Here is a 26,224-nt window from a genome sequence, read left to right as displayed (position 1 = left end):
CAGGTGCAAAAACCTGGAGAGCCACTCCAGGCTGCATCCGTGCCAGCTGCCGTGAAAAGTCCCGCCTGGCCCGGGATGTCACAGAGAGGCAGGGTTGGTTCTGTCCCCTCTGCAGGTCACACTCCAGTCTGGGAGACTCCCCCAAGCCGGTGTCCAGGTGCTGGCTCCAGGGCGCAGCGCCAGCCAGCATCCTTCTGGGACCAGCCCCCGCAGGCTTCCTTCAGCCTCTCAGGCCCAGCTCCACTAGAGTCGGGAGCTTCCTGCTGACCCCTGGGCTTGGGTGGCAAGCTGGACATCTGACCATGGACCCACTGCCCACCCTGGGCCAGACCCGCCTCCTCCCACAGCCTCCTCTTGGGCATCTTCCCTCCAAACCTGCGGTCACGCTGCGCGCCCCACTGAGGGATGCCCACCCTGGCCACTGAGCCAGAGAGGACATCACCCGAGGCCCCCTGCTGGGCACTGCCCAGGCCTGCAGGTGAGCCCTCCCACCTCCTCCCCTTCTCCCTGGTCCAGCAGTGCCCAGTCACCCTTGCCCTCGCCGGTTGGTCCCACTGCCCAGTTCTCTCCACACACCTCCCCCGCTGCTGCCCTGGCCAGTCTTCAAATTGCAAATCAGAGCCTGACCAGTCCCCAGGAAAAACTTGACCAAGAGCTTTCTGAGGCTCTGGGAAATCTGCCCCTCTCCCGGCCCCTCAGGCCTGTGTGGCTGGTTTCTGGTCACACTGGGTTTTTTGTTTGTTTGTTTGTTTTTTTAACAGGGCACCTTCTCAACTCCACCACCCTGTCCCCGAGTTCCCATCTGCCTCCTCTTGGGGAAAGCTGGCCTCTCTCTGCTTCCCGAACACCCTGTCCCCACTTACCTCCCCACAGTGTGGTGCTTACCACCACACTGACCTGGATTTTCCCAGGGCCTTCTGATGCGCTTCAGCTCACTGGTCCCAGAAAAAAGGTCCCCTCCAATTAAAACATGTGCCCAAAACCCAGAACCGGGGACAAAAGCGTTGATAAGACGGCACTGTATTTTTCAGAAAGTACAAATTACAAAAATGAATGCCCTCTCTGTTAGAGTTAATAAGGTGTGGGCTATAACTGAAATGACAAGCTGATTCTCAAAATTTAAAAAAAAAATGATACAATGATCTAGGGGACTTTTTTTGGCAGGGAGGACAGAGGAGACATGTCAACCCCACGCACGTTTGTACGCCATAGATTACATTGAGTTTTCCAATATGATTCCGAATGGAGTCTTTTTTTTTTTTAGTTGTTGATTGACTTTTATTTATTTTCTTATATGTGGTGCTGAGGATCGAACCCAGTGCCTCCCACGTGCTAGGCAAGCGCTCAACCACTGAGCCACCACCCCAGCCCTGAACAGTCTTTTTGGGGAAAAACAGACAGACGTAAAAACAAAAATGTTTGTTGGGTCGTGCGGTTTGAATTCTGTCTTTGAAAAAGATCTGTTGGAGTCCTAAATTCCCACTCGCCCGTGAATGTCACTTTATTTGGAAAGTGTCTTTGCCGATGTCATTCAGTTAGGAGGAAGTCACACTGCCACAGGGAGGGGCTAAATCCAACCGTGGGTGTCCCAGTGAGTTACTGCCATTGGCCGTGAACTTGCACACCTCCAGGCCCCCCACCCCAGGAGCTAGGATTCCAGGCATGGCCACCACACCCCACCTGACTGGTCTTTATAACAGAAATATGGACATTCAGAAACAGACACGCAGCGAGGGAAGATGTCAAGTGAAGATGGGGGAAATCCAGGAATGGATCCACACATCAAGGATGCCCTGATTGCAATCATTTCCTGCTATTATAACGAAATGCCTGAGGCTGGGAAACTTACAAAGAATGGAGGTCAGTCCCTCTTGTGCCTAGGAAACCCCTTGCATCCCAGGTCACTTATTTCCTCCTGCTCCAGAACTCAGGGAGCTCCTCTTGGGTGCATCTGGGGCTTTTCCTCCAGCCACAGGTTCCTCATCTGGGGCCTGGACTCCTTCCAGCCAACAGGGCCTGGCCTGGGGACAGGTGGAACCAGCTCCTTATGGGACCTCCCAAGTTTACATTTTCCCATCTGGGAAACGGGACACACACACATACCCTCTCTGCAGACCAAAAATGACTTTCACGGGGCTGGGGCTGTACCTCAGTGGCAGAGCGCTTGCCTAGCATGTGCAAGGCACTGGGTTCGAGCCTTAGCACCACATAAAAATAAAAAAATAAAATAAAAAACCAAGCTGGGCAGGGTGGTGCACGCCTGTGATCCCAGCAGCTCAGGAGGCTGAGGCAGCAGAGTCTCGAGTTCAAGGCCAGCCTCAGCAAAAGCGAGGCACTAAGCAACTCACTGAGGCCCTGTCTCTAAATAAAATGGGGCTGGGAATGTGGCTCAGTAGTCAAGTGCACCTGAGTTCAATTCTTGGTACCCACCCTCCCCCCCCAAAAAAAAAATAAACAAACAAAATAAAGTCATGCTGTTCATCTACAACTACAAAAAAATTTTTTTTTAAATAATAAGAATGACTTTCCCCAATTTGTACCCACTGAGCTGAGGCTGCTCCGGAGCCCCTAACTCCTGTGTCACAGTAAAAGGTTCAGCCAGGCTCCTGGTGCAGCCTGTCAACCCAGTGACTGCGGAGGCTGAGGCAGGGGCTGGTAAGTTTGAGGCCAGATCAGACAACTTAGTCAGACCGGATCTCAAAATAAAATAAAAAAGAGCCGGGGATGCGGCCCAGAGGTAGAGCAGCCTGGGGGAGTGTTTGAGTCCCCAGGACAGAAAACGAAAACAAAGCACGGGTTTATTTGGCTCACAGTTCTGGAGACTGAAACTCCTACCACCTGGCCATGTCCCCCGGGCTGCACCCCCTTGTGGCAGAAGGCTGTGTGTGTGTGTGTGTGTGTGTGTGTGTGTGTGTGTGTTGGGGCGGGGAGGGTGTCACATGGCAAGACAGGGAGCCAGAGTGCAGGGAGGGGCTCTGAAGACAACTGAGCCAGGCCCCGGGAACCACCTTAACCCCCGGGGGACCTCCACAAGGAGCCACCTCTTAATGGTCCCACCTCTCACACCGAGGACCAAGCTGTCAACGTGAGCAGGAGAGTCCTTCCTGAGAGTCTTCAGAGGACGTGGGCCCGGCGGGCACCTCGGATCTGGACTTCCGCTGTCTAAGGCACCTGCCTGCGGCTGGTGGGTGTTCATCGTCCCCCCCTGGAGCAGCCCCTCCTCCATTTGCTGATGACACCGTCTCTGCATTTAATGGTGCCTGGACTGCCCACCAGGTCCTCCTCCAGCAATGACTCACCTGTATTTTCGGCCCTGATGCCGCCACCTCCTCCCACCGCCTGAACTCCTTCCAAGTGTCAGGTTCGTCGTTCAGGTGGCGATGGCACAGCTGGGCCTGCTGTTACTAGAGTTTCAGGGAACATTATGACATTCCACAACCAGTCCCTCTCCCAAACCCGGTCTCCTGCCGGCGGGTATGGCTCAGCTGGTGCCAGAGCTGGAGGCTGGGAGCAGGTTGATTTCCCAAGTTTTCAATGGAGCGACAAACAGTTTTCAGGCACGACAGCTTCAGCTTCCCGTCACACCTCAAAACTGCCCTACAAGCCTGGTGATCTTTCAAAATTGCTCATAAAAAAAATGGGTGTTACAATGAGTGTTTGGGGGACAACTGAGAAAACAAGAATTGGGTCCCGTCTTTGTCCAGCCTCAGCCACTTAGCAAGACACTGAGATTCCATCTCACTCTAGTCAGAATGGCAGTCCTCAAGAATGCAAGCCACGATAAATGTTGGCGAGGATTAGGGAAAAGGTACGCTCAGGCAGTACTGCTGGGGCTGCAACCGCTATGGGAATCCATAGGAAGATTCTTCAGAAAACCTGGAATGGAACCACCATTGGACCCAGTCATCCCACTCCTAGGTTTATACCCAAAGGACTTAAAAATCAACATACTACAGTGAGGCAGCCACATCAATGTTTATAGCAGTTCAATTCACAGTAGCTAAACTATGGAACCAACCTAGGTACCCTTCAACAGATGAGTGGATAAAGCAAATGGAATATTACTCAGCCTTAAAGAAGAATGAAATTATGGCATTTGCCAGGACATAGATGAAACTGGAGAATATTATGCTAAGCAAAATAAGCCAATCCCCAAAAACCAAAGGCCAAATGTGGATGTTAATTCACAATAATGTGTGTGGGGGAGTAGAGGTATTTGGAGGGGAATAAAAGGAGGGGAGGGGGTATGGGGTAAGAATGATAGTAGAATGAATCAGACATTGTTACCCTATGTGCATATATGATTGCATGACCTGTGTAACTCTACATCTGGTACAACCGGATGAATGAGAAGTGCACTCTACTGCATGTATAACTAATTAGAATAATTTTTTTTAAAAAAAAACTTTTAAAAATAGAATTAAAAAAAAAAGAACTTCTGGGGCTAGTGGTGAAGCTTAGTGGCAGAGCATTTGCAAGGCCCTGAGTTTGAAAAAAAAATGTCTACATGTATTTTGCCACAAAGAGTCTCTATATATAAAGAAGAAAACACCTGACAATTTAAAAAAAAAAAAAAAAACAGTTTCCAGGAAAAGATAATCTCAGCCTCACTAAGAATAATACAAATGCAAAGTAGAACAAGCTTCTTTTGAAACTTTCAAATTAGCAAAGATTAGCAGTCTGATAAAGGTGATAGCACAGAAGGTGGGACCTCTGATAAGGATGCCTTTGGCAATGGTTATCAACTCTACAAATGGTTATCAAAGTTCACACCCTGAGACTAGTCATTTCACTTGTAGGAATTTATTCAAATCTCCCCAGGGGTTTGACACCACTTCTGTCTCAGATTTTTCATTCACCTGTTGCTTGGATCAGAAGCAACCACTTTGGGCTGGGGATGTGGCTCAAGGGGTAGCGCGCTCGCCTGGCATGTGTGCGGCCCCGGGTTCGATCCTCAGCACCACATACCAACAAAGATGTTGTGTCCGCCGAAAAATAAAATAAATAAATAAATAAGCAAGCAACCACTTTGTCCAACAACAGGGGACTGGTTACTCAGAGATCCCCTCACACGGGGTGCAGTGGCCATGACTGTCCTCCCAGCAACTCCAAGGCTGAGGCTCAAGGCCAGCCTGGACAATTGAGTGAGACCCTGTCTCCGAAATAAAAATAAATAAATGAAAAGGGCTAGGGGTGTGGCTCCGTGATGGAGTGCCCCTGGGTTCCATCCCCAGCACCACAAAAATGAATAAACAGAGCCAAGGTTCGTGTTTCTCAAAAAGTTAAAATAGAATTACCATGTGATTCAGCAATTTCTCTCCCAGGTACACACCCAAAGGGATTGAAGGGCCTGGAAGAGATACTTGGACACCACATTCCCAGGTGCAGGATTCACAGCAGCCAAAGGTGGAAACAAGCCCACGTGCACAGACTGTCTCCACACCACGTGGCCGTCCCACAGTGGGTATGGTTCAGGCGTGATCAGGGCTGACATTCCAACACATGGCAACATGGATAGACCCTCAGGACAAGACGCTCAGCGGAAGGAGCCAGATGCAGAAGGTCAAATGCCATGGGATTCCACTCCCAAGAGGTCCCCAGTGCAGTCGGATCCCCAGAGACAGAAGGTAGCGTGGTAGGTGCCAGGAGCTGGGAGGGGCTGGGGATTTAGTGTTGAAAGGTTTCTGTTTGCAATGAAAACGATCCCAGAAGTCAACAGTCACGGGGCTGATGCAACATGAAGGTTGGCTTTCTTTTTTTTTCCAGTGCTGGGGACGGAGTCCAGGGCCCCCTCGTCCATGCTAAGCAAGAGCTCTGGACCACGGAGCTCCACCCCAGCAGCCCCATGAACACACTTTGTATCACCAACCGAACACTTAAAAACGGAACCTTGGTGGGCTGGGTTGTGGCTCCGTGGTAGCGTGCTCACCTAGCAGGTGTGAGGCCCTGGGTTGGATTCTCAGCACCACATAAAGATAAGTAAACAAAATAAAGGTATTGTGTCCAACTACGCTAAAAACATATATATTTTAAAAAAATGAAAACTTGGTACAAATAAAAAAAAAATAAGGTGCAGAAGAATGTGCAAAATGAAATTTTTTGTTTAAAAAAAAAGGTCCATATTTACACACAAAGGCTCTCTCAGGAAGGAGAACCAAGAAATTGAGCCTGCAGGAGCCTGGGAGACCCAGCAGGAGAAAACGTTCCCTTAGTCAACGTTTTTGCAGCTTTTGAATCTAATGTGTTGACTCGTCCAGAAGAGAAACATTCGAATGCAGACTGGAGACTGCCATCTCCTGTTTATATATTTTATTTTTGACACAGCTCTCTCTTTGCCGTTGGCTTGACTCCTACGCTCACGCGGTCCTCCGGCCTCCGTGCCTGAGCGGCTGGGACCACGGTCAAGCACTGCCCAGCCCAGGGTCCCCTAGCTCCCCTTAGGTCCCGCCCTCTCCCAGTCTGGTTAGGAAAAGGGGGTGACATCTTGGACAAGCAGGTGTTGGCCTAGGGACTCTTGTCCTCACTGTGTGTCCTTGAGCAAATCTCTTCACCTCTTGGTAGGGTGGCCAGTCATCTCAGTTTGCTCAGGACTGTCCCGGCACTACCCTTGAAATCCCATATCCCAGGACACACCCAAGTCCTCCTAGTCCAGGTTTTCTTATTTGCAGAATAGGGAGGCCCATAGGCGGAGCTGAAGCCAAAGAAATCTATTCCCCCCAACCTTTGGCTGTGTGGCCTTAGGCAGCTTACTGAACCATTCTGAGCTTATCTGTAAAATGGGAATTTTAAATCACCTGCTGCTCCAGGTCATGATTTCCCCCCATCCCTTCAGCATCTGGGTTTCTGGGGCCCTTACCTCATCCAGCCTTTGGGAACCACAGTCGGGCATGGGGCCCCGGGCTGGCAGGAGGCATCACCATTGTAAACTGGTTCTCCTTCCCTTGCACGTGCTGGGTGCCAGCTTGCCCTGAGGGACTTGAGCAAAGACCAGGAGGAGGTGGAGGGAGGCTCCGTGCCAAGCCTCTACTCCGGGAAGGGGAGGAAGGAGAGGCAGAGCCCAGAGGGTGCTTGGGAAGAGGTGAGAAGCAGGAAAGGAGGGCAGGGGCCACACCAGGCCTCCAAAGAGACAGAGTCCACCTGGAGAGAAGAGCGCAGGCTCCAATACCAGCTCCGCTGGGGAGGGCCAGGCCGAGCGGGTCCCTGCTCGGAGGTCCCCAGACACATGGAGACAGACCACACCCAGGCACACAGAGACACACAGAGAGGGTCAGGCACTCACACACAAGAAACCGCGATGCGCACGTGTGACCAGACACACAGACAGAGTAGGGACGCACCAGCCCAGAAGCACAAATCACACCCCAAAATGCACAAAGACACACACACGTCCCCAGAGACTGACACGCACCCAGACACACTCAGACGGTCACACGGAGGAACACAGAGAGGAACACGTAGGCACACAGACGACACCGCCCGCAGTCCCAGCCTGTCCCGGACCCAGCATCTCCCCCGTCACCCCGTCACCGTGTCACCGGGTCACCCTCTCTTCTCTCCTTACCTGCACGGGGGGCACCAGGCCCTGCCCTGGGGGCTGGACCACTGGAAGGGGCACCCGTGACAGACAGGGAATGAGGGGCACTGTGGAGGGGGAGCAGGCTACAGGGAGGGGAGCAGGACAAGGCCCTCCCACTGAGGGCAGAGGGCCAATGCGGAGGCCTTTCCACCCTCACCCTCCCTTTCCTATGCCCTCGCTGCTCCCCTTCCAGGCCTTTTGGTCAGGGCCATGTGAGGACAGTTTTCTCTCCACTCCAGGTACTTGCTTCCCCCGGCCCACTCCACCCATTATGATCCTCTTCCGTCCTCCAGAGGAGGACACTGGGCTCAGAGAGGCTGTGTCAACACCAACAGTCACACAACCCAACTGTGGGTCCAACTCTGTCTTAATTGAAGGCTCCTGTCTTTGGGGCACAGAGTCCCCCAACATGGAGAGCAGGACTCTTGCTTGGCAAAGGTTGTGCCAGAGAGGACAGAGCAGCCGAAGCTGGGAGGGCAGAACCCTGACCAGTACGAGGGACCAAAGGAGGCCAGGCTAGGGGCTGGAGGGTGAGGCCCAGGGGTGGACTTGGCAGGGCCAGCAGAGAAAGGGAGACGTGGACATTCTGGACTTTGCTCTCCACACCCACTAGAACAGGCAGTAGTCCTGGGGATGGCAGAGGGGCTGGGGTCCCAAGCACTGGGCCCTGGATATCCAGGAAGATCCCCCATCTCAGGGGCCTTACCGTCTCTCTGTCTGTCAGAGGCTAGGGCGTGTGGTCACAGCAGAGTGCTCCTCATTCCACCTAACACAGGTCCACTGTCAAGGGTCCGGCCTTCGGGCCTGGCTGTGTGGGTCTTGGGTCTGGAAAAGGCCCTGTGCCTAGGGCCAGCTCACAGCGGGCTGGGAGAAGTGAGGACACACACACCCTCAGCTGTCCTGCGGCTTACAGTTTCCTTCATCTTATCTCAGTCCCACATTTAATCACCAGATCACAAAGAGTATGAAAGGGGGAGGGAGCGGGAGAGGGAGGGAGCCCTGGCCTTCCCTCGGCCCTCACTGACGCTGGACTCACAAGCTCCAAAGCTCCATCGGCCCACCCCGGCCACACCCTGGCCTCCCACCAGCCCCCAATTCCTGGCAACTTGACTTCTAAATCCTCTGGAGTCTCTTCCCTCCTGTCTGCCAACCCTGGACCAGGCCCTCAGGGGGAACTCCCTCCCCGATATCCCATGCAACCCAATTCTGAATCCCATGGTGCCTCTCCCCAGAGTCCTGGGGGCCCCTGGGACAGACCCTCATCCACCCCATCCACTCATCCCTCAGGTCTGAGAAGTCACCTCCTCCAGGAAACCGTCTCTGAACCGAATGCCCGTCCATTCTCAGGCTGGGGGTCAGGCCTGGGGATGCAGAGGAGAAGCTGCCCAACTGCAGGAGGTCCCGCCTGCTCTCTCCTGCCAGGCTTCTCACCGACCTTGGTAGCTCTGGACTCTTGGGTCCAGAGTTATAGAAACCAACAGTGGACCTGGAAATTATCAAACACAGGTGAGGCTGGGTTAAAGACTTCTGCTCAAGCCAGAAGGGACAGGACTCGGGGGACAGAAGCCCCAGCAAAGAACAAAGGGGTGTGGCTTTCATGGTATCTGGGGGAAGGCAGGACCTCCGTCTCTTGATGCTGTGCCATGCAGAGGTGGGACTTCCGTCACTCATGCTTCTTCACGCTACCTTCAGTCTCCACCAAAGGTGGTGCTGATAAGGTGAAGGTGACTGTGGGTTATGGGTGACTCTTCTGCACATGTGACGCCTCTTGCCTCACCACTTGGAGCACCCTTCTTATCTGGGAAAGTCTCTGTGTTATGTTTTTAGAGCGGGCACTTCTGCCCACCACATGGTCGCAGGAGGATGAGGGACTCTCCCTGCCTCCCTTCTCCCCATTGCTATCTCACTCCCGCGGCCTTGAAGACCGAGCACCTTCTAATGCTTCATGTTCTAGTTTGGCTGCTCACCCACCAGACTGAGAGCAGGTTTGGCTCTTATTTCCCCTGTGAGATGTCCATTCCTTTGGCTTTAGGGGACCTCTTTTCGGTAAGTGGTCACTCTCTGTGTCAGACTCATCTCTGAATCCTTGCTCCAGCCACCCTGCCTTTGACCCACACCGTATCTTTCACCCCCAAAATCTCTCCACTCAAATCCCCCACTACTCTGTGGATCTGTGGCTTCTTCCTGGAGGCTTGCACTACCTGGTTTCACAATATCTCTCCTGTTACTGGCAGTATCACGGCTGCCATGTTCCAAGTACCTGAGAAAAGTCACGCCTCGGCTTTCTTTTTTTCTGGATGTGCAAAAGGACTTTTGGAAGGATGGGGGGAGAATAAAGGTGAATGTGGTGTGTGGGAGCAGGGGAGGTGATACCTTGAGAACCTGGGGGAGAGGGATGCACATTTTCACTAGGGGCTAGCAGAGGGATCACGATGGAATTGCTAAAAGCTAGACTGGGGCGACAGGTTCTGCTGCCTGCCAGCAGAGGTCTCCAGCCCCTCCCCCTTCCCAGGCCAGGAAATAAAATCTCAATGAATTTAAGCAACCTGCCTAAGGTGCCAAGGTCAGGAAGATCTAAGATCTCAACTTCCTGCCTCGGCCCTGGGGTCTGAATCTCGGATTCAGGGATTCACGGAAAGGCTTACGTCGGAAGGTGACAGACACCCCGTTGGAAACCTCTTCCCTTCAACTGGCAACAGCGGGGCTTGGGATTGTCTTCTATTGGGTTTCGCCAGGCAAGGGGAGGCCCAGACTCCTTCCCTGTTGCCCTCGTTCAAGTCAAGGCTGCAACCACCACCCACACTTGCCTATCTCCAGACTTTATCTCCCCCGCTCGGCTGCCTGACCCTTGCACTCCACCCAACCGCAGCCTTGCTCAGGATGCCCTCTCCACCTCCCCAACCTGCGATTGAACCTGCGCGCGCCTCACTTCATGAGGTCCCCAGACTTGGGGCGGGAGGTGGTCACTGAGGCCTGTGGAGGGGTATAGGCCTCTCCTCCAAAGCCTAGCAGTGCACCCCCAGGGTTGGGGCGGCCGCCCGGGTGTGCGCAGATGCGCGGGCCAGAGCACACTGATCAGAAGAGGGGACCTAGAAAGGGCCGCGAGCACATGCCGCGCGTGGGCAGGGTGAAGCAGGGGCCAGAAGGCGCCCACAGAAGATGCTGCGGGTTGCGCAGACTTCCGACGCGTGGCTGGACCAGCGCCTGGCGCGCCGCGGGGCGGGGCTGGGGGCGGGGCGGGGCTGGGGCTGGGGCGGGGCCAGGCGGATAGGGGCGGGGCCAGGGGAGAGGGCTGCTTGCGCGGGGTGGGGGCGAGCTCCGAGAGGTCCTCACGCTCCGCCCCCTCCGGCTGCGCCCTCCAGGCCCCGCCCCGGCCCCGCCCCGCGCCCCCCTCCAGCTTTCTTTCCCGCGGCTCGGGGCCGCTGCCCGGCCGGGAGCAGAGTCCGGTTGCCTGGCGCGGGCGGTGCGTCTGCTTCCTCTCCGGGTCAGCCGCCAGGCGCGCCGTCCCCCGCCCCGCCGCGGCCCTCGGTGTGCCCGGCCGCCTGCGCCCCCAGGTAAGAGCGCCCCGCGCCGCGAACACCGCCCCGAACGCCACCCTCGCGACGGGCTCCGGCCCCGCCTCCGCGGCCATGACCGCCCTGGCCCCCAAATGCAGCCCCCGCGTCCCCCAGCTCTCCTCCCGGGCTGCCTCTCGGGGTTTCCCATCTGGTCTGCGGCCCGGGCCACCTTCCCGAGAGAGCCCTGGTCCCCCGAGGACCCGGGCGGCTCTGGTGCCCAAGGACGAGGCTGCGAAACGGGCGGGAGCGAGTGGGGGCGAGCCTGGCCCCGTGACGCGGGGAATCCGGATGTGTGGACGGGCGGAGCGCCACCGGAGTGTCGGCCCGTCACGGGCAAATCGGGGCGGGCGCCCACTGGTGCCACCGACGTACCAGGGCTGGGGACGCAGCAGGGCCCCAGGCCTACGGAGTCCACAACCTAGCTGCTGCGTGGACGGTTTCTAAGAACCGTGTAAATAGAAAATCTCATCATTCCACGGTGCTGGGAAGACCACCCATCAGGGAACTAGGGGAAGGGTGGAGGTGCCGGGAGGGACGGCAAAGGAGGTTCCCAGGGAAGGTGCCACCCGACCTAATGGGACCCGGCAGCGAGGGCTTTCTGGGCCCAGCAAACAGCATGATCCCCGGGGAAGCGCCCAGCTGGGTGCTTCTGCACAGCGAAAAGAGGCCAGCGTGGCCCAAGTGTGGAGAGGGAAGATGAAAGGTGCGGCGAGGCTGGCCAGGGTTGGAAGGTGGAGGAGCCTCGGTCGGTTCTCTGAGTTGTGGGTACCGGAGAGAATTGGGCCAGCTGGCTAACGCCATCGGATTGTGTCTCAATCCTGAAAAAGAGAAAAAGACCCTGTAGTGCTCTGCCTGCAGAAGGGTTGGGAAGAGGCTTGGGAGGAAGCTTGGGCCCTGCCCAGGGAGTGATAGGAAGTGAGCCAGCTCCATCTTCATTTTGGCAGAAGGGCATCACCTAGATTCTTGTCTGCTCCGAAGGAGAGTGTGAGGAATGTGCATGGAGATTTCGGACCTGGAGATGGAAGCATGGGGGGAGGGGCCTTTGCGGGGATGGGGAGACTTGCTGGGGGTACACAAACATGGCTGGGGAGGCTGTTGTGGCCCAGCCCGCCTTGCAAAATCTGAGATGGGGGAGGCTCCCCAAGACCCCAGTCTGAGCCCAGGCAAGGTCTCAGGCATCTGGGTGCAGAGGCCAGGGTGGCCCCCCTCTGGAGCAACCATAAACCTATGGGATGGGACCCCCCAAGATAAGAATCCTGGGCTGCGGAGTTGTCTTAGAAGCTGTGGGGCTTTGCAGCTGATCTCTTTCCAGGAGCAGATTCTGTGAATAAGGGACTTGGTGGGGGTCCTAGAGGCCTTACTCACTCACCTGGGCCCCAGCAGGACCAGCCAGGTCTCAGGAGACACTGGGGATCCTTGCTGCCTACCTTCCCGGGTCCCCCAGTCCTGGCTGAGGTGTCTTGAGGGAGGAGAGAATGAGGCAGTGGAGATCAACTAGAAGCCAGTCATTGAACTGGCCTGTGGTCCCAGGAAAGACTTCAGAGCTTCAGTTCCCCTCTCCCTAAAATAGGTGAATAGTACCTATCCCTGGGAGTGTTATCGGGTGTCAAAGGAGCCTGGCTAGGAAAGGGCTTGGTAAGTCTCCGTGGCATCCACCTCCCTAAGGGGATGAGGGAGAGCGGCCGGGCCAGGTGGGAGTTCAAGTTCCCATCGGCCCCCATTTCCTGCTCACCTCCAGACCCAGGACCATTTGTAGGTTGGATAAAGTGTTTGGTTGGCCCAGTGCCTGGCACAGAGTGAGCAGTTGGCTCGGAAGCCGAGGGCTGACCATAGATGGCAGCAGGAGTGGGCTAAGGTCCCCTCCTCCCATGGTGGGATGACACAGGAAGGCGGGCGCCATGGGGCGCACCCCCTCTTCTCTGGGCACCTCAGTCTGCCCCCTTTCCGGTGTCTGGGCTCCAGCCTGCCGCCTACCTTGTCCTGCCAGTTGGAGATGAGGAGCCCTCAGGCCAGTGACTTCACCTCCTCGTGCTCCTTTCTCCACCTGTGAAGTGGGCCCAACCGCCTCCGTCACCCCACAGGTTAAGCACTCAGCACGATGCCAGCGCTGATAACTACCTGGTCGGCAGAGGCTGTTAAAATATGGAAACCTGGCAGAGCTGACGCCCTCAGGGAGGGAGCCCAGGAGGTCGCCTGGCTGGGTCAGGAGCGGATCAGGGGAGGCATCTGGATGAAGGGGAGGGAGAGCAGGGAGGCAGAGCAGGTGTGGAGCCCCGAGCATGGCGGGGGGCTGGGAGGAGCTCCTGGCCGGGCCACAGAGAATGTCTGCAAGGCCAGGGCGGGAGGTCCAGCGGAGAGAGGCCATGGGCAAAGCCAGCCTGCTGGCCTTGAGAGGCACTGGGATGCTATTCTGAGCCCAGGGAAGAAACTGGGGGGCAGGGACGAGGACAGGAGTTAGAAGAGCAAGACGAGGCTCCTGAGCTGGCCCTGCTGAGCCCAGTGCGGTGTGGCTAGGGGAGGAGGGGAGGCGGGGAAGGCCAGCCATAATGGGGGAGCAGGTTTAAGTGGAATCCGTCTCTTTCCAGCATCTGCAACTTGGGGTGCCACTAGATGCCCAGCTGGCAGAGGCGTGGTGCAGGGCGGTTTGGAGAAACGGGACAGGAACTGGCCCAGGAGACATTCTTCTGCATGCGGCTCCCTTCCTCGCCCCTTTCCCCCCTCCCGGTCCCCCCAGCTTGGGCTTTTCTTCAGCCCCTTGAACAGGTGCCTCAGATCCAGCCTCACGAACCAGAGTGGGTAGAGGAGGCCTCTGTCCTCCCCAGGCCGGACTCCATCTTGGTTAATAGGATGCTGTCCCGCACGCTGGACTGGCCAGAGCCCACTCTCTTCTCTCCCACCCCTCCTGCCTCCTGAAGCCACATTTTGGCCCAGGGCTCCATGGCTGCCTCTAGAGAGGGGTCCCGTGGTAGGCTCCCCCTCCGCCCTGTGGCTGGCTCCTCCTCCCGTCCCTGTCTGCGGTGGGTCATTTGTTGGTCCAGCTTCTGCATTGGGACACATGGTGGGGGCCCTGGCAGTGAAGGACATGAAGCTCCTGGAGCCGCTGTTCTTACAGAGAGAAGGGGACAGCAACAGGGATGAGACCTGAAGACGGAGAAGGAGCTAGCCAGGTGGCCCTCTGGAAGGAGAGCATTCCAGGCAGAGACCAGCAGGTACAAAGGCCCTGAGGCCAGGACAGGCCCGGTGTGCTGCAGGCACAACCGGGAGGCCCATGTGGCTGGCACGAGTGAGTGAGGGGAGACCGCAGAGGAGTCCATGGAGAACTGTGGGTCCTAAGGGATGTTTTTGCTTTGTCACTTTGGCCTCTAGGTGCCAAAGTGGGGCCATCCACCCCGAAGTCCTTGAACCCTGAAGGAAGGGAGGACCACCCCTTTCCTGGGGGAGGGGCAGGGCTTCTGTCCCTCATTCCTGCCTCTCTGCCCTCCACTGCAGCCACACCAGCCGTGTCTCTGGAGGCCCTGCCTCAGGTCCTTTGCACTGGCTCAGGTCTTCTCTGGCTAAAATGCTCTGGCCCCTGGCTTCCTCCCTCACCTTCTTCTCAAACATCAGCTTCTCCAGGAAGTTACCTGACTCACCCTCCGCTCCTCACCTTATTCTCTCCACACCTGGGGTCGAGGCCTGACATGATGAAATAAATTAACTAACAAAATATGTACTATGCGTCTCCCTCCCCGCCCCATCCGGAACATCAGTTCCTGGAAGACAGGAATCCTGTCTCCTCGGTTCCCCACCGAGACCGAGGGTGCAGGTCCTCACCTGGCACATAGCAGGTACCAGATGCACGTTTTTGAAGTGATGCAGGAATCCAGGCATTTCTGGCTACAGCCGGAGGAACTGGGCTCAGGTGGGGTGGGGTGCAAGTTCTGGAGACACAAGCCCAGGTTCCAACTCGCCACTCCCTACTCCATGCCCTTGGGGGGACCCCGTGCCTCAGTTTCCCCAATTATAAGGTGACAAGCGCGTGATACTTGTGCCTCTGCTGCAGCCCCCTGGAGACAGCCGGAGGATGGAGGGAGCTGGGCTGGATGCTCAGAAATGGAGGCAAGATGTTGAGGGCTTCCCCATGTATTGTTGGAATTTTCCAGAAATGTGATTAGACCAAGGAGGGTGACTTTATTTGAGAAGGTCAGGGCCTCTCTGAAAAGGGGACATTTGAGTCAGGACTGACTCCGAACCAGTGGTGGACGCTGATGGGAATGAGGCGTGTCCGCTGCCCTCCTGGAGCCCCCACCCTGGGGAGCCTGCCCGGCTCCTGGCGGGGACAAGGCAGAACAGCCCGAGCCCAGTGGAGGGTCTCTGGTTGCTGGAGGCGAGAGGAGGTCCCTTCCTGGCCCAGGAGGCCCGAGGCTTGGGGGGCGGGGAGCGGCAGCAGCAGCAAGCTGTGCCAGGAGTCGGCGGGAATGGTGGACAGGGGCTCAGATGGGGGACACCCAGGCAAAGGCTGGCATCCTGGTGTCATTAAAGTGACTCTTCTGAGATTTGGGGATTCACGCACGGACCCCAGCCTGAGAACCCCTGAGTCACTAGCTGTGGGAGGTCAGTGGGGTGGGGTGGGACGGCCAACGGGGCCAGGTCACCATGGGGACCTTGAATGCCTGGCCAGGAGCCACGGGGCCTCTTGTGCAGGGGAAGAAACGGCCTGAACTGTGAGGCACTACTGGGCCACCAAGGGAGGGGTGGGCAGGGCCAGGGAGGTGCCCCTCTGCCCTCCCTCTGCACCTGTCCCTGACACCTCTGGTCTTTATAAGGACTGTGGCACCCCCCTGGGGGCCCCTCGCTGAGCCACCCCATAGGCCTGGAACCCCCGTCCCTGCTGCCCCACCCGGAGGGCTCCGGAAGGACACGCGCCCCACAGTGGCTTCTGTGGCTCTTTCCCACCAGGCAGGCAGGTGACTTGATTTCTCTGAGGACTCTGTCCAAGGCCAGCAGGTCAGGAGCAGATCCCAGACCCCCCCCCCATTGCAAACTCCAAAGGCCACCACTTGCCACTGTCCAGACCTGCTGCCCCCCACTCCTCTGGGATGGGGTGGTTCTACGGCCCACATGCAGACAGATGACCCCTTGCCCTGTCCCTGTGGTCACTCCTCCTACCTCTGAGACAGTGCCTTCCCAGAGTTCCGTGCCCAGAGCTGGTCTTCCTGACTCTCCTCCCACCTCCAGGCCATGTTCCTGCCCAAGCAGGTAATTCCCAGATCAGGCCCCCCTTCACCCCAATTATACCCCCCCAATTCTGACCCAGAACCCCCAGACCAGCCCATCACCTCCTAGAGGCCAGCCACAAGGTGACCAGTAGAGATGGCTCACCAGCCAGAGGAGTTCACAGAGTCCCCTCTTCTGGAACGTCTGCCGCCTTCCTCTGACAGAGACCAGGCTCCGAGGCCGCTGCTGTGTCTTTAAGAAACGCCTGCCCACCTCCCCTGGAACCCGCGGCCTCAGGGACTGGCCGCCACCAAACTTTGTTTTGTTTTCCTCGTGCTTGTTTTTATGGCCACTCTGCTCCTGGTGTGGGCACCGGCTTGTTGAGGGAGGAGGGAAATAAATGTACAGTCACGCGCCACTTGCCAACCAGGAGGGTCCTGAGAAATGCATCCTTAGGCCCCTTCGTCGCTGTGTGACCATCGGGAGCCTTTTCACAAACCCAGGTGAGGAGGCCGGTCCCGATGGGGCCTCCATGCAGCCAAGAGGGGCGGGCGGGGAGCAGGAGACACAGAGGCTGCTGTGGCGTGAGGTGACAATGGTGTCGAGAAACCTTCCTCAGTGAGTGGAAGGAACATGCTTCAAAATAACAATAAAAAGGAGATGATAGCAGAGGCTCAGGGTGCAGCTCCACGACAGAGAGCTTGTCTAGCATGCCCGAGGCCCTGGTTTCAACCCCCAGCACCAAGTTAAAAAGAAATGTGCACTCACCCCCAAGCTGGGCACGGTGAGGAGTCTGAGACAGGAGGATCCCTTGAGCTCAGGAGCTAGAGGCCAGCCTGGGCAACATAGCAGGACCCATCTCAAAAAAAAAAAAAAATTACACAAACCAGTAATATAGTTATTTGTTATTATTACTGTGTTAATTTTTTATTACTATAAAAAATACCTGATGTGTTCAGTTGGTGCAGAGAAAAGGTGTGTTTGGCTCACAGTTTTGGAGGTTCCAGGTGGACCATGACTCTTTGGCCTGGGGCAGAGGTGAGTGGCCAGAGCCAAGCCATTGACCTCGTGATGGTGAAGCAAAAACAGAGCAAGGGGAAGGAAACCAGGGTTCCACTGTCCCCTCAAGGGCATGCCCCCACTGACCCCAAGATCTCCCACCAGGCCCTACCTCTTAGAGAGTCCACCACCTCTGGTCAGCACCAAGCCTTTAAGAACGTGGGCACTTAGGATCAGACCGTCGTGATGCTCAGCATCATACACCGCACACAGCGTGTCCCGCCACCCTGGCAGAAGGCTGGCAGCGCCACGGCATGTTTACACCAGCTTGCCACGAATGCACGCACTTCGGCGTTCCCATGTCTAAGGTGTCACTCAGCCATAGGAACTTTTTGGCTGCATGATCATCTCATCATAAATTCTGTCTATCAGTGCCCAAAATGTTGTTATATATATTTCTTCCTTTTAAAAAATTTCTACTTTATTTTTGCCATTGCGTCTTGCTGTGTGGCCCGGGACTGGTCTCAAACTCCCAGGAGTCTCCCACCTCAGCCTCCCAAGGACTGAGCTACAGGCCGCACCACTGCACCCGGCTCGTCCTAGTCACTTAAGGGAAAAAATGAGCCTTTTGAAGGAGACGGTGGGTGGGTGCCTGTTAGAGCAGGTGGGAGAGGGAGGCGGGGGAGAGGGGAGTGGGAAGGCTCAAAATTGAGGCAAAACTGTTTTCTGGGCCCTGGTGCCTGGGCCTCGGTTCCACCTTCCATTCATCCATTCTGCATCTTCCTGTCCCCCGTTACGTGCTGGAAGAATGGAGAGGTCAGGTCAGGACGCTGGGGAAGGCAGACAGTTGCCCTACAATTGCTAAGAAAGATGGGGTAGGAGGGTGTCTTCGTTGTGCATCACTGAGACCAAAATACGTGACAAGAACAATTTAGAGGAGGAAAGATCTATTTTGGGCTCACAGTTTCCGGGGTCTCGGCTCACGGCTGGCCGGCTCCGAAGCTCTGGCCCGAGGTGAGGTGGAGCATCATGGTGGCAGGGAGCCGAAGAGGAGAGCCACTCCCATCAGGGAGGTGGGAAGCGGGGAGAGCACCCGGGGGCCGGGGACAGAGTATAAACCCCAAAGGCACTTCCCAGTCACCCCTTCCTCCAGCCACATCCTGTTGACCTCGTTACCACCAGCACAGTAGCCCTTTCAGACTGTTCATCTATCAAGTGGATTAATCCACCAGTTAGCTCACAGCTCTCATTGTGATCTGATCGTGGCCTTCGGGGGACACTTCATATCCAAACCATAACAGAGGCTCCTAGCCCAGCCCAGGGGTTACTGGCAAGGCCTTCCGGAGGAAGTGTCCAGAGAGCAGGATGGCGCAGACCCGGAGCTGGCCAGGCAGAAGACATGGCATTCCTGGTAGGGCTGCAGCTGGGCCGAGCCCCGGAGCTGGTCTGGGGTGCACCGTGCCAGGCCCATGGAAGAACTTTCAGGATTCAGTGCCTGGTTTCCGTCACCAGCACCCTGTGTACACACACCCACAACCAGCTGGGCACCGTGGCCCAGGGCCCAACTTGCAGGTTAGAAGGACAGCCTGGATGCCGGTGGGAGGGGTGGTGGCTGGGGCAAGACTGGAGGCAGAGAGGCCAGGGCTGAGGCTGCCACAATGACTCAGTTGTGGGAACTGGGCAGAGGAGGGAGATGGACCCATCTCAGGACCCAGGGAGAAGCAGAGCGTCAAGAAGGTGCCAGGAGGCGTGTGGAATGACTCAGATTCCTGTCTTCAAGGATGGCATGGATAGGTTCTCAGCCAAGAAGCCGCAGGTGGAAAAGAAAAACGGGTTTGGTGGAGGATGGCTCTAGCGTGGTGTGTCCGGCCCAGAACAGCCAGCTGGTGTTGGATTCGCAGGCTTGGTCCTGGGGAAAGAAACCGGAGGATGGAGATGCTGGTCACGGCTTCCGGGGGTGAGAGTTCTCAGCGAGGGGAGGGTAAGAGGAGGGCCAGCGCCCGCATGACTTAGGGCCAGCGAGAAGGAAAGCAACCTGAACTGGAGACAGAACAGCAGAGAAGAGGTGAAGGGGAGGTCCAGTTCTTGGACACAAACCCCATTAGGGGGCACAAATACCAGATAGGGAGTTGGCCACTAGGGGGTGGCTATAGTGGGAAGAAGTGTCCTGGACCAGGAGAGGCCACAGTAGTTAGAGTCGGGTAGAAACACCAGGCAGAGTCCCACCCTCCAACAGTGCACCAAGTTTCTCTCTGTCCTAGAATGCCCAGTGGCATCCACAGAAATGAACTCCAGCCTGGCGCAGACCAGCTGTGTGACTCTGGGTAAAGCATTCAGCATCTCTGAGATTCAGTTGGTTCATCCGTGAAGCGGAACGGTAATGGCATCTTTCTAAACCGTGGCTGACATTTCCAACACAGGGAGGCAGTCCTGGCCCCTGGGCAAGGCCGCCATGGTGCTGGGCTGCTGACCAGTGGTGCCTCGGGCAGTCCTGACGTGGGTGTGGGCAAGGTCCATTTTCCGGGAAAACAGTCTGGCTTTGCCCTACCTGAACGTACCTCCTGGAACGTGGTCACCAGGGGGTGGCCGAGAGGCCCAGCCACCAGCAGGTGGGAAAGGCAGGGGCCACTGGTCAGCCAGGTTGAGTGAATGGAGGCCCCAGCAGAGCACAGCCTGGCACCACCATTCCCCCGCCCTTGAGGGGCCGACCTGGGCTGGGAATCGGTTTCTAAGTGGTGAGCTGGGCCTGGGAGCTCACTCCCCACCCCAAACGCCCCGGCGGAGCTCCCCCTGTGTCTTCGGCCAGCCATCCCGCCTTTTCGTCTCTCTCGTACTAATGTGATTTGCTGTTTTAAAAGTCCCCCTTTGAGCCGAGTGTGGTGACTGTGATCCCAGCAGCTCGGGAGGCTGAGGCAGGAGGATCCTGAGTTCAAAGGCAGCCTCAGCAATGGGGAGGCGCTAAGCAACTCAGTGAGACCCTGTCTCTAAGTGAAATACAAAATAGGGCTAGGATGTGGCTCAGTGGCCGAGTGTCCCTGAGTTCAATCCCCGGCCGGTACCCCTCCAAAAAAGTCCCTCTTTGATTGTGCACACACACACACACACACACACACACACACACACACACAGACTCACACACTTGGAATGCTATTCAGCCCTAAAAGGGAGGAAATTCTGACGCTCCAATATAGATGAACGTGGGACTTGCTGTTGAGCTAAGTCAACCAGTCACAAAGGCAAATTCTGTGTGGCTCCACTCATAGAGGTCCCTGAGCCAGTTCATAGAGGTGGTGGGAACCAGGGCTGGGCGGGGTGGGGGGGGTGGGTGTGTTGAATGGGGACAGTGTCATCAACTTGGGAAGATGAGGAAGTTCTGGAGAGGGTGGTAGGGACGGCTGCAAACACGGGAATGCGCCTTAAGCCCCTGAACTGGATGCTTCAGAATGGTGATGGCCAAGTCTATTATGTGGATTTTATCACATGAAAAAGAGTTTTTAGAAGCCGTCCTCAGCCACACTCCCTTTATAAAAACCTGTGAAACATGAAACACGCCCCTGGCTCCTGCCTCGCCCCTCGGGCTTCCTGGTGCAGCGGCCCCTCGGCCCCTCCGTGGGGTGCCCAGCGGCCCCTCACAGCCCTGCTGGCTGTGTTCACGTGTGCGTCTGGGGCCGCGGACACAATTAGAAAGTCTTCTGTGTTTTTGTCTCTTAGAATGCTCTCGGCCCCGCCCTCTCCTTTGTCCTTCCGTCCTCCGGGTTCATGCACGTTGGACCTTTGCTGTGGTCCCTCAGGTTGCTGAGGCTCTGAAAGCCACCGTTGAACCCGCGTGACAACAGCTGGCCGCCTTGCCCACGCGAGGTGTGCCCTCAGGACACTCACAGTATTGAGCACTGTCACCGCTGTCACCGCCGTCACCGCTGTCCGCTTCCAGATGCACGTTTTCCTTGAGTCCCTCTGTTCTTCAGGGTGGGTATTTGCTATGAACTGGTCTGGGAATTTGTCTTGACTTTCTTCTCCCATCACCAATATGCCATCAGACTCACGCAGTGAATGGTCAGTCTCAGAGATTGCCTTTTTGGGGTTTTAACATTCACAGTCTGTCCACTTCTATAGTCTCTACTTCTCTGCTGAGTTTCCTCTTTGTTCATTCATCTAGAGCTAATTTCAGCCGGGAGCTGTGGTATGCACCCTGTAATCCCAGGGTCTTGGGAGGCTGAGGCAGGGGGATCGCAAGTTTGAGGCCAACCTCAGCAACTTAACAAGACCCTGTCTCAAAATAAAAAATAAAATGGCTGGGGATGGCTCAGTGGCTAAGCACCCCTAGGTTAAATCCCCCCAGTGCCAAAAGGAAAAAGAAAAATTAATTTCTGAATATATTTGTAAAAGCTGCTTCAAAGTCCTTATCTGATAATCCCCATATCTGAATAGCTGGGTCATCCCTGAATCAGCCTCCATTCTTCTTCCTCCTTTTCTTTTCTTCTTTTTTTTTTTTTTTTTTATGATGCTGGGGATCGAACCCAGGGCCTTGTGCATTCGAGGCAAGCACTGTATCTGCAGCCCCTCCTTCTACTTCTCCTCCTGACCCAGGGTGCTCTGTCATACCTACATCCCCAGCCCCCACTTTTTAGTTGTTTTGTTTTGAGGCACAGTCTTGCTAAGTTGTGCAGACTGGCCTTGAAGTTGCGATCCTCCTGCCTCGGCCTCCCGAGTCCTGGCATGGCAGGCGTGAGCCACCCGACCCGGCTCATTTTCATTCTTGACCGTGAGGTCATGTTCTCCTGTTTCTTCACGTGTCCAGTAAATTTAGACCACATCCTGGGCATTGTGCCAGACACTTGTCAGGTTGTGGGTTCTGGTATGTTCCTCTGAACAGTATTGATTTTTAAACATTTTAATTACTTTTTATCAGGCAATTAACCCAGCTGGACTCAAACTCCGAAGTCTGGTTGGCAGGTGAAACGTTGGTTTTTGGGGCTGGGAACAGGGCTCAACCTGGAAAGCCCTTGCCTGCCATGGACACAGGCCCCGGGTTCCATCCCCAGCACCACAAAACACAAACAGATTAACAGTTGTGTTTTGAGGCGTATCTAGACTGTTCGAGGCCACCCTGCCTATGTGTGGTTCAGGGGTCGGCAGAGGCACAGAGTTTTGTGTGGAATTTGGGGTTCCCATCGTTGGCCGTTCCTAGATCCTCTGCCACATTGTCTCTAGACTGTCCTCTTATTCTTCAACCCTTTTTTTTTTCCAGTGCTAGGGCCAAACCCAAGTCCTCACGCGCTAGGCCAGCGCGCTCCACTGAGCCTCTCACCTCCGTCCTCCCCACCTCCCTTCTTGCTGGTTGGGGTCACTTCGAGGCAGGACTGTGTAACACAATATCCTGCAATGACGGGAAGCTCCAGTCCTCTGCTGCCCGGTGTGATGGCCACTGGCCACTTGTAGCAATTAAGAACTCACGTATTGCTGATGCAACCAAAGACCTGAATTTTAAATTTTGCCTCTGCCGTGCTGGGAATGGAACCCAGGGCCTCCTACACGCCAGGCCCCCAGCCCCAGTTCATTTCGCAGCGGCCTCTGGCCCCTGACGCCCCATTAGACAGCGCAGCCCGGGAGCTTCCAGGTCATGGCTTTATGTTGAGTCCCGAGCTGGTCACCTGGGTCTGAGGCGCTACCAGCCACAGAGCTCTCCGGGGGTTTTCCGTGACACAAGCTCTGCATCAGCCATTAGCGTCGACGCAATTTGCTTTTCTTGTTTGGCTCAATGATCCTCCCAAGTCAGGGAGCGCAGCGCTTCTTCCACTTCCCTCCCACCCCCACCCCACTGTGGGTCATTTTTTTAAAAGAAAAAAAAATCGTTTGGGTAAAGTGTCAAATGCAGCGTCCTCACCGTTTCCTGTGCTCACTTCGGTGTGGCCCAGTGTCTGGCCGCGGCCCAGCAGCCCACTCCAGAATGGCTTCGTCTTTCAAAATCAAAATTCTACTCGGTCAGCCTGCTCCCCTCCCCCAGTCCTTGGCATCCGCCATCCCAGTGTTTGTGGATGTGCCTTCTCTGGGGACCTCCTGTAAGTGGGATCCTAACGGTCTTTTCGGGTCTTTGTCCTTTCGTGACTCATGACTTCACTCGGCCCAGCGCCTTCCAGGTCCATCCCCCTGCCTCTTCCTCCTCCCTTTCCACTCTCCCACGGCACCTGATACCACAGAGTCCTGAGGTTTCCGATCCCCAGCTGTTGGACACAAGGTTGCTTCCAGCTTTCGCCGGGAGGGAAGGAGGGCCTACGGGGGAGCACTCTGGGGAGGGATGGGTGCGTTTGTTGTCTTGACTGAGGGCACGGCTTCACGGGTGTGTGCCTGTCGAAGGCACTGTGTCACCCACTGAACGCAGACAGGGCCTTGCGTGTTGATTACACTCAAGAAAGCTTTTTTTTCTTTAAACCACGTGTTACTCTGCTTTCAGTCACTGTGACAGGGACCGGAGATAGACAGCTCAGCTCAGGAGGAGGAAAGGTTCTCAGAGGTTGGGGTCCATGGCTGGTGGGTCTCTGGCTCTGGGCCCTGGGTGGAGTGACCTGGCTAGCCTCTCGGCTGCTTGAAGGAAGGGCTGGGCCTCCCGTCCCCTTCAGGGCAACCCCAATGACCTCACTTCCTCCTGGACGTTCCCCCCGCCCCCAGGAGCCACAGATTGGGGAGCAGACCTTTAGCATCGGCCTTTGAGGCACCATAAAGCCTCGCAGGCTCCCTCCACTCCTTCCTGTGCCCCAGAGAGGTAACAGTCATCCTCACTGCCCGCTCCTGTCCAGGGACTGGACTCTCAGAGCTGTGACCTCCTCCCTCCGTTCTGAGCCTCCCTGACTCCCCTGTACACACCCAGCCACGCTGGGGGCTCCCGGGGGGCTCCCCCTGACCTGGCCCTGGCTGTTTGGAGGCTGCCCGGAGCCAGACATGCCCTCCAGGCCCCACAGAGCCAGAGATGGACCAGGGGGACTGGGGGGCTGGGAGAGGGCTGTGCCCAGGAGGGAAGGGCAGGGGCGCCTCTTCAGTGGGGGACTCCGTCCGATCCAGGGCTCGGAGACAGGCAGGACTGACCCAGGGGAGGAGGGGGCCGCTTCAGGAAAAGGCACCCGTGGGTGGTCTGGGGGCTCCTAGGTCTGGACCCCAGGCAGCTGAGACAACACAGGGACTCGAGTGGAGCTGTAGAAGGTAGAAGATTCTAGAAGGGCCAGCCGGCGGGGGCCTCTCTTTGCTTCCTCGTGGCGGCCAGTGCAGGTCAGAGTTGACCAGGCGGCTGTGGATCGACCCACCCCCCAACCTCAGGGCCCCAGGGCCTGCTGTGGGGTTTGGGGGAAGGAGCAGGGGGTCAAGGGGTGGCTCCCATGGGAGCAACCAGGGGAGGAGGCTGGAGATCTCAGGGAGCCTGGCCTCTCACAAGACCCTGAGGCTGTCAGGAGGCGGGAACCTGAAGGAGTCCTTCCCTGGGCTCCTGGCCCCCTGAAAGCCGGAGGGAGGGTGGAGAGGAGGCCGCTCCTTCAGGACCTCGCGGGGCGGAGGCGGGCCTGGGTGCCGAGAGCCCTGAGCCCACCAGAGCAGCCCCTCCCCACTGGCTGTCCCCCGTGCTGACCACGTGCCCTGTGACCATATCCAGCCCATCTCCCCTCGAGCCTCAGCCTTCCCAGCCCCCCAGGGGCCCTCCTTCGTGAGGATGCGGTGGGGGTTGAGCCCACCCTGCGTCCTCACGAAGGTGGGTGGTTTTTCTAGCTGGTTCGACCCCCTGAGCTCAAGCCCTGGGTGCCCACCCACTTGTCCTCTGTGCGTCTCATCTGCTCCTGGGCCCCCTTTGCACACATGGAGTCGGCACCCAGCTGTCACACCAGGGCCTGTTGGAAGCCCTGAGGACACAGCAATGGCTCAAAGGACATTCTTGGCCTTTGTGAGGCTTGTGCCTTGCAGTGAGCAGACAGTAAACAAGAAAACAGATGGAGCAGGGCCAGAGGGACCACCCCGGGTCAGGCGACAGAACACTGGCTGCTTTGGTTGTGGTCTTAGAAGATTTCTCAGGAAGTAAAGTGTGAGCTGAAAGGAGAGTGACAAGACAGCTAGACTCAGGGCTGGCTGGGGAATTTGTTCCACTCCAACACTTGGAGCTGATCGGTATCATTGTTGAAGTGTCACTGGGAAGTCAAACAGCATGAAACTTGTAAGTTGAATAGCACGTGCAAAGGCCCTGAAGCACGTTGAATTGGAAGTCCAGAAGTGAGCTATTGCAGTGAATCAAACAGGGAGGGGGAGGCCAAGAGTGTGCCTAAATATGAGAGGCCAGGACAAGGCAGAGCCCCAGACTTAGGGCCCTCCTTGGGGGTCTTTGGGAGGGAGCAGCATGGTAGTACCCTGGAGCCATCTGCCTTTCTGCAGAGTGCTACTGGGGCTCGGGCCATCTGGAAGGGACAGCCAGGGCCCAGTGCAGAGGTGGCTGTGGTTATCTACAAACAACCCCTTTGCAGCACATCATGTGTTACTGCCTGGGCCTCGGTCCACAGGAATCAGGTGACCCAGGCAGCAAGCCCGGCTGGGGAGGGAGGGGAGCATGCGTTGGGGGCAACAGAACCAATTTCCATTTTCTTGATCTGGGCAAGTCCTGCCCCCCAGCTGGACTGAAAACAAAACCAGCCTCTGTGCCCCGTCCTGCTCTTGGGGTGGTACCGGGTTCCTGGGGTTCAGGGAATCCCTGGGGAAGGGCTTACCCAGTCTCAGGCCCCCCAGGACCAGGGGAGAGATCAGCTCTTCCCACCCCCGTGCCCTGTGCGACACAAAGCCCTAGTCTCTCTTTCTCCCTCAACCCAGGGATATTTTTAGCCACTAAGAAGGATTATCAGCTGCCACCCAGGTGGCAGGGCAGGGCTGGGAG

General features: G+C 56.6%; 1 protein-coding gene across 1 annotated transcript in view; it reads left to right on the top strand.

The window, feature by feature from the left end:
- The first annotated feature begins 10,975 nt into the window (after nt 1–10,975).
- Cers4 (ceramide synthase 4) overlaps nt 10,976–26,224 on the top strand; it is a 28,273-nt gene continuing 13,024 nt past the window's right edge. The window contains exon 1 of the mRNA XM_026411825.2: nt 10,976–11,130. The gene's annotated coding sequence lies outside the window, so the exon portion shown is untranslated. The remainder of the gene's footprint in view (nt 11,131–26,224) is intronic.

This window comes from Urocitellus parryii, chromosome 3, assembly GCF_045843805.1.
Source record: "Urocitellus parryii isolate mUroPar1 chromosome 3, mUroPar1.hap1, whole genome shotgun sequence".
NCBI lineage: Eukaryota > Metazoa > Chordata > Mammalia > Rodentia > Sciuridae > Urocitellus > Urocitellus parryii.
The sequence above is the reverse complement of the archived record's forward strand: the minus strand, read 5'-3'. Positions and strand labels throughout refer to the sequence as shown.